Source organism: Maniola jurtina, chromosome 14 (assembly GCF_905333055.1).
Source record: "Maniola jurtina chromosome 14, ilManJurt1.1, whole genome shotgun sequence".
In the NCBI taxonomy this organism is placed as follows: Eukaryota; Metazoa; Arthropoda; class Insecta; order Lepidoptera; family Nymphalidae; genus Maniola; species Maniola jurtina.
Genome location: NC_060042.1, coordinates 9,953,959 through 9,969,565, shown reverse-complemented (window position 1 = coordinate 9,969,565; position 15,607 = coordinate 9,953,959). Strand labels below are relative to the sequence as shown.

The 15,607-nt window shown below is 36.0% G+C and overlaps 1 protein-coding gene across 1 annotated transcript in view; it reads left to right on the top strand.

Annotated features, from left to right (window-relative positions):
* The first annotated feature begins 1,056 nt into the window (after positions 1-1,056).
* LOC123872212 (extracellular serine/threonine protein CG31145) overlaps positions 1,057-15,607 on the top strand; it is an 88,347-nt gene continuing 73,796 nt past the window's right edge. Inside the window, exon 1 of the mRNA XM_045916396.1 lies at positions 1,057-1,277. The gene's annotated coding sequence lies outside the window, so the exon portion shown is untranslated. The remainder of the gene's footprint in view (positions 1,278-15,607) is intronic.

Sequence of the window (15,607 nt, the reverse complement as noted above, 5' to 3'; positions counted from 1 at the left end):
AACCTGAAACTTCCTAGTTACTTACAAAAAAAAACTAGCTAGATATGTAAAGGTAGACCATGTAGGGTGTTATCTCGTTCGACGAATTTTTCGAGCAAAATATTTACAAAATGGAAAAAAAGCTGCCGAGCCTAAACGAGGCTTTGCATTTTTGATTGTAAAACCTAGCTCTGGTGTGTCGATCTATTGTTTCAACGCAATAGAGACAACACAATTTATATTCATGTAGGTACCTATACAGACAGAAATAGGTACGGGGAAATACTCAGTCTTGTGGTCTCGGTATTAGCACAGTTTTCTGTGGTATTAGGTATGGATGGTCTAATACTTATTAATCGAACTCTCACATAATATAAGTCAGAGTCTGGGTCCCGGCAGCAGCAATTTTGGAGTCTCTGGTCTGGTCTGGTGGGATACCATACCACCTCACTGGCAAGTACTTAAATATGTACTTAGTAGGTAAGGCACTTATGTATATGTACATAGAGTTCAACGACAGCTTCTCCAATTCTGATATTCCAGGTTTCAGTTAATGGTCATCCATCATCATCATCTTCTCAACCCAGAACCGGCCGGCCAACTATTGAGCACGGGGTTTCCTCTCAGAATGAGGAGTATTTAGATCATAGATAGTAGATAGATATAGGATATTATGTAATTACACACGGTGTTATGAACAAATATTTCTATGCTAACTGATGTCCGTCCCCGGGATGTAAACTAACTTTGTACCAAACATTAAAATCGGTTCAGCGGTTGAGCCATGAAAACGTAGCATACAGACAGACTTCCGCATTTATAATATTAGTATGATAATATATTTTATAGTACTCGTATATACCAGAATTAAAAACACTACTATGTAAGAACCATAGATATTGTACCCTGAGCTATTTATGGGTCTAAAATCTAAATTACCAAATTAATCTCCGTCCGTCCATACAGTTTATCCACGTGAACGTAGGAACTTGGGGCAAGGCAACTCGCTCCGTTCTACGGACTACGGAGTATGTATGGAGCAAGTTTTAACTCAGTAGTCAGTAATAACTGCGAGTCTGTTCGGGCTGCGCGCCTCCTTCCCCGTATGCCGCGTAAACATTTACGTGAACTTCGGAAAGTTTCAAATCACGACGAATTCTTTTAAAACTTTAGTGAAAGTGATTCGTCGTTAGTAAACTCGATTAATTGTAATATTAAAACGTAAAATTGAACGTTTTAATCAGCGAGTGTCATTTGTTTAGAATACGCGCTCGTTTCAAGCGGTCATCAATTCGCAGGTTTGTGTTTATGTTTACTTACCAGCATAATAATATTTTGTCATTCAAATCTGTCGAAGATTCCCGCAACGGCTTGGGGATTTGCCAATTTTCTTGTAGAGACAAAAGTCGTGATAAGTGCTTACTAGTTGGAGACAAGAAATTGTTGCGGTTATTTACCGCAAACTTTTATAAGCGTTGTCGTAAGCTCGGTTAGTTTTGAAATGTAATTTTATTTTAATGAAAGTTTACTTAATTGTTAAGGAAGTTAGGTAGGCATACCTAATGGAGATTTAAATAGTCTTACGCTCTGTTCTGCACGGTCTGCAATTAAGTACCTAGTTGCCTACTTCTGTAGTAGATATGTCTATTTTACAAGTGTAAATTAAAAATGTATAACACCCCCAACAAGTAAAGTTACAGTAACTAGAAAAGAGCTGATAACTTTCAAACGGCTGAATCGATTTTCTTGGATTATAGCTAAGAACACTCTCGATCAAGCCACCTTTCAAACAAAAAAAAACTAAATTAAAATCGGTTCATTAGATTAGGAGCTACGATGCCACAGAACCTACAGACGTGTGTAATGTGTATCTGACACATTACACACGTCTGTAGGTTCTATGTACATAGGTAGGATCTCATTTATGTAGGTAGGTATAATAAAGTATAAACTAACGTGAAGAACAGACGCGTCTACACAATTACGTAAAAATATGTTTGCGTTTGAACTTTGCGTTACCTACGGCCACGGTAATATATTACCGTGCTACGGCCTACCTGTTTGTTATCCTCACAGTTGATGTTTTGTTTTCTCCCTGCTTATCACAAACTTATCAACTGCTTATCAATTTTTAGGATTCCGTACCTCAAAAGGAAAAACGGAACCCTTAAAGCATCACTTTGTTGTCTTTCTGTCCGTCTATCGTGTCTGTCAAGAAAACCTATAGGGTACCTACCTACTTCCCGTTGACCTAGAATTATGAAATTTAGCAGGTAGGTAGAGGTCTTATAGCACAAACAAAAGAATAAATCCGAAAACCTAAATTTGCTAAAATTTTTATCGACTCGCGCTTCTCATGTTCATCCTAAAAGTACCTAAATATGTAGTTACCTAAATTTTTTTTTTCAAAACTTAAATAGGTAATGCCTCTGGGTAGCGGTAGTAGGTTTCTTACTTAGTTCTGTATTTTCCTTACAACTCTTATAGTTTATTTTTAAAACAGCTGTGACACACAGACAGATGGAGTTACAGTTAGATGGACACTCGAAACTATAAGGGTTCCTAGGTTTAATACGGAACCCAAAAATGATTACGTTATCAATGTTATAGCTACAGTATGAGTCTGCATAAAGTGCACATAATGTGAAATTGAGTCAGATAAGTACAGAATTGATTTAACAGTAGAACTGGCCAAGTGCGTGACAGAACATGCATGGGAAGGGTTCCGTCACAGATGATTACCGGAGAAGGTTCCATAGATAGTCATGCTACTTGCTTTTAACATTTTGACAGTCATTATTTCGTAAACGGTAGTTTTTCCAAAGACTGTCTAAGAAACTTAATAATCTCCAACGACGTATCACTAGAGCTAGGTAAAACCAAAACTTTTTCAGCGTTTGTTTCATGTTCAAGAGGTTAAAACCACCAAAATCGTGGTGTGTACCCGTTATCCACAATAGGTAGGTACCTATAACATGTTCAGGCAGTTCAAATAGGGTCAGGTTCAAAGGTCTAATGTGCAATTTTATTAAATAATCTAATATAAATTTTAATAAAAATAATAAATAATACGATCTATGTGTGTATGTATATTAGTGATTTATTAAGATTCCAGTCAGTTTATTTTTAAGTTCCTAACTGGCTGATGCCCGCGACTTCGTCCGCGTGGATTTAGTTTTTTTTAAATCCAGTAGGAATTCTTTGATTAATTATATTTTCGGGGATAAAAAGTAGCTTATGTAACTAACTCTCCAGTTTTTAACTATATCCATCCAGTCGATCCGTTGCTCCAATTGAAGGACAACAAACACACTTTCGCATTTATACTATGGTAGTGATGCCAAATATGATTTCTACAGCTTGTTACGAAAGGAAGGTTACGATATTTTTGCAGCTTAACACAGCTTAAGTTACCCTAATGGGAGTATTTGGCCGATTCATAAGCCGATATCAGATCGTTTCAGTTCATACTTTTACATAACCCAAAACTTGTAACAAGTAGGTACACTAGGCGCCTAACTAGTTAAATGGTTAATACTCTTAGTACCTAATGAATAAGAAATATATTGCTGAAATTATGATTCCTTTTGCCCACTATACAACTGGTTTGAAATGTGGTTGTAACTTGTAAACATGCTCTGTTTATAAATTGCATTATGCTGCGTATTTCGTGATTGGTCAATACCAATTGATTGTTCTAATTAATGTGAATTTTCCTTGTTATGCCATTCCGTTATCGCATTTCTGCGTTTTAACTTTCATTGTACCCTAATACCTACCAATTCTTAGGTAGGTACCTACTTAGAAATTCCATAAAATTTTCCAATCTTTACTTAAAGTTATGACCCAGTGTAAAATTACCTATCTGGTTTGTACAGCTGTATACAGAATCTTCTAGAAAATATTTTACACTAAATAAATAAATAAATTATTAGGCGGGCATATTATGCTATTTTATTATTTCCACTTGAATAAATACAAATGAAAAACGCGCGTGCTTAGAATTACATATATTATTTACTTTCGTTTTTCAATTAGGTAAATAGGTATTCGTACCTACCACACTCCTATATCTACGAGGGTTTTTCCTTAGTTTTTTTCTACTAAGTTAGGTACTTATAATTTTTACAAGTCCTCCGACATTAAACTTTCAAAATGTATACCGAATGTACCAAATCGAGTGCCCTAATGCAATTTGATAAAGTGTAACATTATGGCCAACGCACGATTTATGCTAATTTCTACTCCTACATAAATTATTTTACTGAGCGAACGACCGATGTTGACCTGGATATCCTTGTTAATTGTAAAAAAAAAACACCTCTACCTAAGATTAATCCCATCAATCTATAATTTTGTGAGATCATTAGCAAAAGCAACTCGATAAAGATGAAGTAGTACAGTGCTATGGGTGATAGGTTATTTTCCTGCCTTAAATTAATTATTATCTTTTAATGATAAATAAAAATATGGCAATGGGCAGTGCAAGAATGCATAGAATTGTGATCTCATAGCGGAATACGTAATGTTGGATGACCACCTACAGGTTAGCCCGCTTCCATCTTAGACTGCATCATCACTTACCACCAGGTGGGATTAGAGGCAATCGCTAACTTGCATCTGAATAAAAAAATCTACCAGTAGGTTGAGCATAGATGCTGGTCTCTAGCTTGCTGTGAGGGTTGCTGTGAGCCGCTTCACACTTGACACAAGCGCCACAATATCGATATCCATACTTAATAATAATAATAATGCAAAAGTGTGTCTATCTGTCTGCAAGCTTTTCACGGTCCATCCGTTTAACGATTTTGACGAAATTTAAGAGATAGCATGCATTTATGGGACGGACATACTCGTAGGAAGCTCGTAGGTTACCTTACCTACCTAGTCTTTATATGATCAATTCATGGGCAATCATTTTGTGGCTACCTGCAACATGCCGTAGAATATGGTCATAAACCTATACCTATATCTATGGCGACCCTTGCAATGCAAGACCCTTCGTCCAACAGTTGATGTCTGTGAGTTGAAAAAAACGAACGAACTTCCAAACTTTTCTCCTATCATGAATCTATACATATATCTACTCTATACTAATACTACTAATAAATAAAATTGAAGTGACTGTCTTTTTGAACGGCTAATCTTCGGAATGGCTGAACCTATTTTTTGACGGGACTTTCACAGACAAGTAGAGGATTAACCAAGGAGTAACGTAGGCTACTTCTTTAATCGACTTTAAAAATGGAAGAGTTTTGTTTTTTTTCTGATATCTCCGAGATTTCTGAACCGATTTGCGTAATTTTTGTTTAAATCCATAGAGGAACTTTCGATATTGTTGGATTCAACTCCTCAATCCTGATGCTGCAGGGGATCTAACCAATCCATGCGCGCGAAGCTGCGGGCATGATCTAGTGATTGAATATAGGCTGTACCTACTTCCGCTTTAATAGTATCAATTATCTTAAAACATCAAACAATCACAATTATTCAAAGACCAATGCGCTAAGTAAACGGAAGTCCGGCTTGATTGAAATTCCGACTAATATCTATAGCTTCTGTTATAGCACTACGTACCAAAGAAACTTATACAACATTGTTCACTGTATGTCTATTCTGTGAACTTAGAAACTTCATTGTCTATTTAGTTCACTGAATCTTGGATCGGAAGAGCAAAGCTTCATGGAATTAATATTTTATCCCTGGATATCTTATAATCTCGAAAATTAATTTATGTTGATTACGTCGATTATTATGTTGACTTTTCATTTAAAAAATCAGGTCTGCAGGGTAACTCCCTGTATTAAAATAAGTATGAAAATTTCTTTATGAAATAATCTTTATCAATTTATCTTTCCTGTACGATATACCCATTATTTATTAGTAGGCACCAACTGATTTTATTATATCCCTATTAATATTATAGAAACTTTATTGATTCTACCTAAGTACGCTTTTTTATTCGCTTTGAAAGATTAATACAACCATATTTTTTGTATCCCAGTTTTTAATTCAATAAAAAGTAAATATATTATACACAAATTGCATAAAATACCTATGATTAATAATTAATTTACTTTGTTTCTCTTTGTATTTACTATTCAGTAGGAATATTTTACATACGTAGTAAATATTTACGAGATGTTTGCCTAATTAAATATCAGTTCGCAAATATTTTCAAATAGACATCAACTTTATCTGCATCAACATCAGCAGGTTGTTTGCTTCGGAAGAAATTCTGACTCATGTCTGTGAATCAGCCTTTTAGTAAGAAATAGAAACGTATTCGGTATTACCTATTTCTATAGACCTAAAGCTGTGATAGCCTAAACTTCCGTCTCTTATTAGCTAGGTCTTGGATTGATCACAGGCTTTAACTTTACGGAGTCATAGTTTTAAGCAATTAAAATTTAATTGGTTAAAATTTTATTTAATAAATTAAATATATATTTATTAAATTTTTGTTTTAAAGGCTTGTTGATTCAAATTTATTAGTTCCACCTGTTGCTTGAAGCTAAATAATAAACCGTGAATGGATGCCACTGATTTGCAATTCAATAATTTGCGATTTGCAACGGATTTGCATTTTACTTACCTACGCAGGTGCCACCTATGTGTATAACATAATTATTATAAAACTAGCTGATGCCTGCGACTTCATCCACGTGGATTTAGGTTACTAAAGATCTCGTGGAAACTTTGATTTCCGGGATGAAAAGTAACCTATATCGCTCTCCTTGTCAATGCAAAAAATCACGTCGATTCGTTGCTCCATTGCTATGTGATTGAAGGACAAACCAACAAACAAACATACTTTCGCATTTATAATATGGGTTGTGATGTTTGTCTGTTTGTGTGACTCTTCGTTACTTATGCATACGCGACCATTCTTTCGATTGAGAAGGTACAGTTATTTTTGCGTGAGTATAGTATGATTAGCGTCGGTTATTTTGGTGCATATACGTAAGTAGGTAAGTACGAATTACCTTGCTAATTAGTAATTACTGAAAACAGTGTAAAGTTGAATAATTATTGTATAATCAAAAGTTATTATCTTAGACGTAGAACGTAAGTACGTGTATCTATTTACCTATTAATTAAGTAGCAGGTTAAAGTAGCATGGGTTATTATGAACGAAGAAATAATAACTAATTCCTAGATATCTACATAATATTATGTAGTTTTGTTGGTTTTGGTGCAAGTACATAGAGATTGCTAGAGATATCAAAACTTTTGCCCTACAAATTATCCTAATCTCTGTTTAGCGGAACTCCGAGTTCCAATCACACATAACGACCGCAAGAACCTTGCCCTGATTTTCTCAAAAAGTTGCTATAAGTTTTATTACAAGTCCTTGACATAGAGAAATTAAGTAGGTACAAACAACACTTCAGGTAAAACTCGGATCGAATCTCAATTCATACTTATTAATTATTATATAATATAATATTATAAATGCGAAAGTGTGTCTGTCTGTCTGTCTGCTAGCTTTTCATGGCTCAACAGTTTAATCGATTTTGATATTTGGTTAGCTTACAACCTGGGGAAGGACATAGGCTACTTTTTATCTTGCGAAATCATTTAGTTCCCACGGGATTCTTAAAAACCCTGAATCCACGTGAACAAAGTCGCGGGCATCATCTAGTATCAAATATTATTATAATAAGTGAATTGATCCTGTGATCAGTCTCTAAATGATTCTCTGTTTACATAGTATTCGAAACAAAGTCGCTTCCCTCCGTCTGTCTCTCTGTATGGAGTCTTTTTCCTAAATCTGTGCTTATTGCTTAGACCTTTTAAACTACACATCGGATTTTAATACAGTTTTCATCAATAGCACCAATAGGTAGAGTAGGTAATTCAAGAGGAATTTGTTAAAATATGACGATAATTTTATTGTTCAAGATGTCGGAAGAAATCAATAGCCGACTGAGAGCTTTCATCGAAAATCAGCCACAGTATCAACATTGCACCCGTGTGAAGCCGGGGCGGGTCGCTAGTTAATCATAAAAAAAAAACTAATATCCTAATTGCTGGGTAACCATTGCCGATGTTTTTGATTTCAATTCGATAACCAAAATCGATGATACGGTTTTCAAGTATAAAATCGCTTGGTTAGCAGAGGCTACAGGCGTAGCGTTTTCTCACTAGTCAATCACGTAATCACGCCATCTCTTTTCACTCTTAGAAGTTGGTTTAAATAGAGAAGGAACGCATAGTTATTTTCATCATCATTAATAGATTCTACCGCTGGACATAGCCACTGGACTTCCACATGCCAAGGGTTGAATCTAGCGGTTCCCTGAGTCTTCTATGTCGTCTGTCAACCTAGTGCACCTGCGTTTTCCAGTGCAAGGTCGCTATTTTAAGGCCGATTCACACCAATTGCGCACACGTGACAGTGCGTAGTGATGCGCGTAAACCCCTACAGTGACGTTTTCGCCAGCGCGGTTGGTAAGCGTCGCGGGCCACGAGCTTTGCATCTCTTGGATCGTTACATAGTCGCGCGGATGGCCCGCGCTGACGGCAATTCGGCCACCGCGCTTACCACCCGCGCGCTTACCACCCGCGCGGACGGTAAGCGTCACTGTAAAACCAGCCTAACACATCGGGTTACGCATACGTCCACGCTTTACGCAAGCGGTGTGCCATGATTCATACAGTTCCATACAGTACATTACAACGCAATGGTACGCGCTATATCTACGCAGCCTGTGTGAACGAGCGATAAGTAGGTGGTGGTAAGCAACTTGGTACCCTAACGTCCCGCCTATTGTAACTTCAGCTTCGTATATAATAAATATTTTGGTTATGAACTAATCAAACTGATTATAGCTATCAAAATATCGATACGCTACGTTATCGAAATGGCAACGTGTTTTAGTTATGTACCTACATTTCACTATAGACTCTTGAGGCAGACTCGAATGTTTACTTTGTGAAGAACCAACCTTGATGGCATGTAACCAAACCATATGTATAAATAGCCCAAAAATAACCTTATTTTCGTGTAAGTTGGTCATGCAGACACTCTAGTGGTTTAGTTGAGTTTACCTACCCACCACTAACTAGAGTGTATCCTAATCCTAATACTTAATTATACGTTTTGATGTTTGTTACTCCTTCACGCCTCAATGACTGAACCAATTTGGCTGAAATTCAGAATAGAGATAGCTCATATCCTGAATTAACTCTAGCTACATTCATATTAGAATATTCCAAAGTTCCCCACGAATAAATTGAACCGAATTCAACGTGGATGAACTGTAGCTACTCGTATATCTTGCTACTTATAGCTTGCATTCCGGAGACATTGTAGCTACTTTTATCCCGGAAGGAAAAACATAGAGTTCCCACGGGATTTTTCGAGAACCTAATTCCACAAGATGAATTTACAGGCGTGAATCTAAGTACCTACATAGTTACTTAAATATAGGCATAATAATTAGATCCAATAACACTGTCTATGGCAAGTAGTTTCGCTTTCTAAGAAAATTGTGGTGTGACGAGCTTCCATATAATTAGCCCGTAATAGTGTCGGATGACACGGTATAATGAGTTCGGGACTTGGTATAAAACGTAATTACATATATGAAATTCGTGTCATATTCCTTGCCCATAACACAGCATTTTTTCCGTTGCTTTTTATCGTCTGTAATTATTGTGTACTAGCTGATGCCCGCAGCTTCGCCCGCGTGGATTGGTCAGATCCCTTGCAGCATCAGGATTGAAGAGTTAGACTCCAAATTTTTTATGAAACAATGTCGCGAAGTTCCTCTATCGATTAAAAAAGAAATGACGCAAATCGGTTCAGAAATCTCGGAGATTTCGGTGTACATAGGTAGAAAAACACAACTCCCTTTTTGAAAGTCGGTTAAAAAAGTAGCCTATTTTACTCCCTGGTCAATTCTCTACTTGTCTGTGAAAACCCCGTCAAAATCCGTCCAGCCGTTCCGAAGATTAGCCTTTTCAAACAGACAGACAGACAGACAGACAGACAGACAGACAGACAGACAGATAGACAAAAATTTTAAAAACGTGTGATTCAGTGTTGGTATCGTTCAAATAACCATATGAGCTTAATATGAGGTAGTTATTTCGAAATTACAGACAGACACTCCAATTTTATTTATTAGTATAGATAGCTGATGCCCGCAGCTTCGCCCGCGTGGATTGGTCAGATCCCTTGCAGCATCAGGATTGAAGAGTTAGACTCCAAATTTTTTATGAAACAATGTCGCGAAGTTCCTCTATCGATTAAAAAAGAAATGACGCAAATCGGTTCAGAAATCTCGGAGATTTCGGTGTACATAGGTAGAAAAACACAACTCCCTTTTTGAAAGTCGGTTAAAAAAGTAGCCTATTTTACTCCCTGGTCAATTCTCTACTTGTCTGTGAAAACCCCGTCAAAATCCGTCCAGCCGTTCCGAAGATTAGCCTTTTCAAACAGACAGACAGACAGACAGACAGACAGACAGACAGACAGACAGACAGACAAAAATTTTAAAAACGTGTGATTCAGTGTTGGTATCGTTCAAATAACCATATGAGCTTAATATGAGGTAGTTATTTCGAAATTACAGACAGACACTCCAATTTTATTTATTAGTATAGATTTCATTTCCACTTGATGTACCATCATCGCTTCACTTCGATTTTACGCTAAGTAATTTTTGATAGATAAGATTTGTAGAGCACCTATCTGAATTAAAAGTTTTTTTTTTTTACAAGATTAGAATTCGAGTTAGTGCATATTTTGGGAGCAATTTTCCATTTAAAAATTCCGTTTTCCGCGTTCTAAATTAGGAAATTTGTAGAGTTGATGTAGAATATTAGGTATAGCTACTACTTAATTATTATCTAAAGTTAACATACATAGATGACATAGTTTTATTTTATGAGTTGGAGCTTTGTTAAAAATGTAAATAAATGGCCGATAATGGAAAATCTGCATCAATCTTTGCTACAATCTCAACTGTTGTGATTAGTTCAAATGATTGTATTTTTGTTGCAACAAACCATTTCATCCAATACCGATATTGCGGTTGTCACATTGTAGCTGTCATTTTACTGCAATTGACCCTGTATTCAGTTTGTATCTCATAATAATATAGCTTTTTACGGGTTTTTTATAAATTGCCTTTGCCTATTCTAGTTTGAAAACCTGTAATATTGTTAACCTTTCCATGGCATTAACTCGAATGTACCCGTTGCAAGCAAAAAACTCAAAAGAACATCCTCAATTAATTCAATTCATTTCTCTATAAATAAAAAAGTTTATTAGAGCAAAAAGCCGTTGTTGTATAATGTACAACAACGGTTTTGCTAAATAAAAACAGTGATGTTGCATCGACTTTGAATTGGTTCTAAATTTTGTGGTCACGGTCAACTGCGCAAATTACTATTGTGACAGCGAAATATTAAGAATACCTATTACTGAAATTGCATAGCGGTATTTCTTTGCGATTTTTAACCCTACGTTATATCACCGTTAATAATACCGTTAAGAATGACATAATTTTTGAATGAGTCTAAAGTTTCCATTCATTTTCTTTGATTTTTTTTTAATTTATTTATTCGAAATAATTTTACATGTCTTTTACATTTTGTAGCTCGCCAAATTGGTGGGCCAGTTTGTTGGCGAGGTTTGTGTACCTAAACTGGCCTGTCCATTTCTTCCATAGGTAGGTTTGATCGTATACTATACTAAGTTTGTAATTACTTTACTGCATCCACTCGCATTTTACTTTCTCTATGGTTCTACCTAGGACATGCCTAGGACAGTATTATTTGGATTTCTGTGCCTAGGACATATCGAATGAAAGTGTTATACAGGTAGATAGAGATACTTACGGAGGCAGTACAGACAGGTATGATAATTTACTGTCAACAAAGATATTTAAAAGCAGACAGACATCAAGGGCAAGATAATTAATTCGTTGCTTTATGATAAAAACAAGCAGATGTCCAAGATTTCGTTCACTGAAGTTACCAAAGAAAAAAAATCGTACAGGTATATATTATATCGCTCTGTGTAATTATATAACCATATTGATTTCCAATTAATTAATACCTACATCAACTCCAAGTATCCGCGCCGTTACGAATTATTCAATCAGAAAAATAACCAAAGGAACATGCAATCACTCGTAATTCTCCACGCGCTTTGAAAAAAACCACCATTGCAAATGAATTGTCTACCGAGTTTACGTATGAAGAATAATTAATTGGATTGGAATAGTTTTTGCCACAACCACTGAACTCATTATTGTATCGCGTGGATTAAATGGGTAACAAGTCCCATTCTTCGGGTGATTTTCTCAACTTTGACCCCTATTTTTAAAGAGTTAAAGATTATATAACTTGCAGAAATAAGTTTGTTATGGTCCGTATTTGTTTTCCTATTATGTTGCTGTGACTGCATTTACATAACAATGAGTTTGTATGTTAGTCACTCGGTTAATAAGATGTTTTAGGTCAGGAATATCAATGCGGGTTTTCTATGACTACAGGTGCAGAATGAAGAAGTAGATAGGTATATTAACTTCCTTTTGGTGGAGTGGTGAGCGATGTGATCTTATAAGTGAGAACACGCGGCTACCAATCCCGGCGGGGTCAGTTCGAGAATTCACTATTTCTTATCTGGTCTAACGGGAGGTTTCGGGCGTGGCTAGTTGCCACTACCAGCAAAGTCGTACTGCCAAGCAATACAGGTACGATGCCGGATAGACATAGATTAGGGATAGAATGTTTTAATAAAACTGTCATATCCCTCCCAGGTCAGATTGCACCATCACTTGCTATCAGAAGATCGCAATCAAGAGTTAACTTCTATCGGAATAAAAGAAAATCTGCCTGTATTGCAAAAAATATTTTATAAGAAGGTTGCTCTTATGCTAATCATGAACGCTTTTGTTGGTTCACTCAGACGATGCAAATTAGGCAGGTCAGATGAGGTCAGGTGACATTGCTGGGTTCATAAAAGGCGTGCCTATACTTGTTGATAATCATATAGGTATATATTCTATGCTGCTATTATGTAATAGGTTCTATTAGAACTTCTAAGCCTCTAGGTATTTTATTTATGTTGAAATCCGGTTTCAATATTATTGAACCTAATATACCTAGTTAGTAGATATAGGTACAACTTTTAAGAAAATTGTTATTGACTAGCATGATCCTTTTTAAACCTTCAGTAAAGTTACCTTGCTCTAGTTGTTTAAAAATTGGCAAAAACTCGTGAATTAAAAAAAAAATTTCGCTGTCGAGCAATGGTCATCATTTTGCGAGTAAAACATGGTTTTTACAGACGACCCAAAAAAGAAGTGTAATGTTTTTAGGGTACATGTATGATGTAAGTATGTGAGTTTCATTATTCCACGATGACTTCTAAATGCCTGAACATAGCATGAACAGATTTAGATGTAAGGGGAACTTATCGTTAGAATTTTTACATCATCCCAAGTGACACTGGCTATAAATTTTTTGATATTTTTTAATTTTTAGTTTGTTTTCTGGTAGGGTTATTATTAGTTTAAATGCGTTAATAATTTTTTTTAAATCATACAACTTGTACTCTTTATAATGATTCTAAGTTTTTTTTCCTTGTTAGAAGTCCTTGAGTAGAATCTAGTTTTAAGCATAAATGATCTCTACCTACCTATGTATTAAAAAAAAAATCAGTTTAAAAAAAACATTTTCTTAGCTAAACTTGATAGGTACCTACTTACTACAGATTTTTTATATCGGCTAAGAGATTAGATTACTAATGAATCATTTAAAAGCATTTGAAGCTCGTTATCTCGAAGTCTTTTGAAAGGCACCCCGTTCAATCGCTAAATTCTATAATAAGCAACAAATAACTTCTCACGACCATGTAGGAACGATAGCCATCGTCTAATAACATGCGAAACAATCAAACGGGTTTTTTGATCGAGATTTGCTTTAAAAACGTTGAGAAGCATTGCGTAAGAATTTACTGTGCGTTTTGTAAATTACCTGTTTTTTTTTTTTGGTTAAAGCCTGTTTATCTTGTTAAAGATCCAAGGCGTGGTCCCCTTTTTAGCAAAGATTCGCAAATGTGGTCTTTAGTATAAAATCAAAATACTACCTTCTTGGGAAGGCCAACTTTATAGACGAATGATAGGTAGTTTAGGTCATAAAGTTTAACGGATAATCTACATAGTAATTTATTAAGACGTTGGCCTTATACGAGAGTCGAGGGTTCGGTCCCGGGAACGTACCTACTACTAACTTTTCGGGACTATCACGTGCTTTAACGGTGAAAGAATAGGTACGTCCTGGAAAACCAGCATGCCTGAGGGTTAATTCTCCGTAATGTTCTCAAAGATGTGTGAAGTTGCCAATTCGTAATTGGCCAGCGAGGGGGATTATGGACAAAATCGGTAATGGGTTGGTGATGATGATAAACAGGTTACATCACAAATCATTATGTACCTAGTTCATCTTCTAGATATCTTGATCTAAATGGAGATCGCAGGGCATGTCTGTAGGACTACAGCTGACCGATGGACTCGTTTGCTGCTGGAATGGAGGCCACGTATGACGTACCGGAAGGAGGAACGTTGGAAGGCAGCCATCCCGTTGGTCAGATGACATTACCAAGCTGGCGGGAGAAACTTGGAGGAGGCTCGCCCAACACCGAGAGGAATGGCGTGCACGTGAGGAGGCCTATGTCCAACAATGGATTCATAGGGGCTAAGAAAGAAGAAGAAGACATCTTCTAGGCTGCACCATCACTTGCCACTTGCCAGCCGCTAATGATATGACACGTACCCTTAATTAGGTATCTTACTTATATATTGGCATTCTGTTTAAGTCATTTATGTTTCATTCAAATAATTTATGCTGACAATAATGTTAGTGAGATAATAATAATGTTAGAGAGCTTATTTCCGTCTAGATAGTAGATACATCGCGTAGCCATAATGTATGTAATTCAATAGAATTTATTTAATGTATTGTTTTATTTAATGTCGGAAAAAACAAGAGTCGTACCGTCGAGTCGTGTGCGTAGTAAGAGTTCGTTCACATTGGACGGCACCGGTTCTTCTTTTCCTATAATTCAATAATATTTTCATTAAAAAAGAAAATATATTATATGTAAAATATTACACCTAACAACTAATAAATAAAATATTTGCAAAAAAACTTACTACTAATAAATTAATTTACTAACACAAAATACTTGGACAGAAAACCGGTAATCTATAAATTACAAAAAATCGAAATCCCATTAAACAAAAAAAAAACGGCCGTAGCGAGGGTTCTGTACTTGGGTAATTTTTTCCGACATTTCGCACGATAAATCAAAAACTGTTATGCATAAAAATAAATAAAAATCTGTTTTAGAATATACAGGTAAAGTCCTTTCATATGATACCCCACTTAGTATAGTTATCTTACGTTGAAAATTGAAACACATTTTTTTTAATGATGATGTAACCACAGATTCCCGGTTTTTGGATTTATTCCTTTACTTGTGCTATAAAGACCTACCTACCTGCCCATGATTCTAGGTCAACGGGAAGGTTTTCTTGTCAGACACGATGGACGGACGGACAGACAGATAGACAGACGGACAGACAGATAGACAGACAACAAAGTG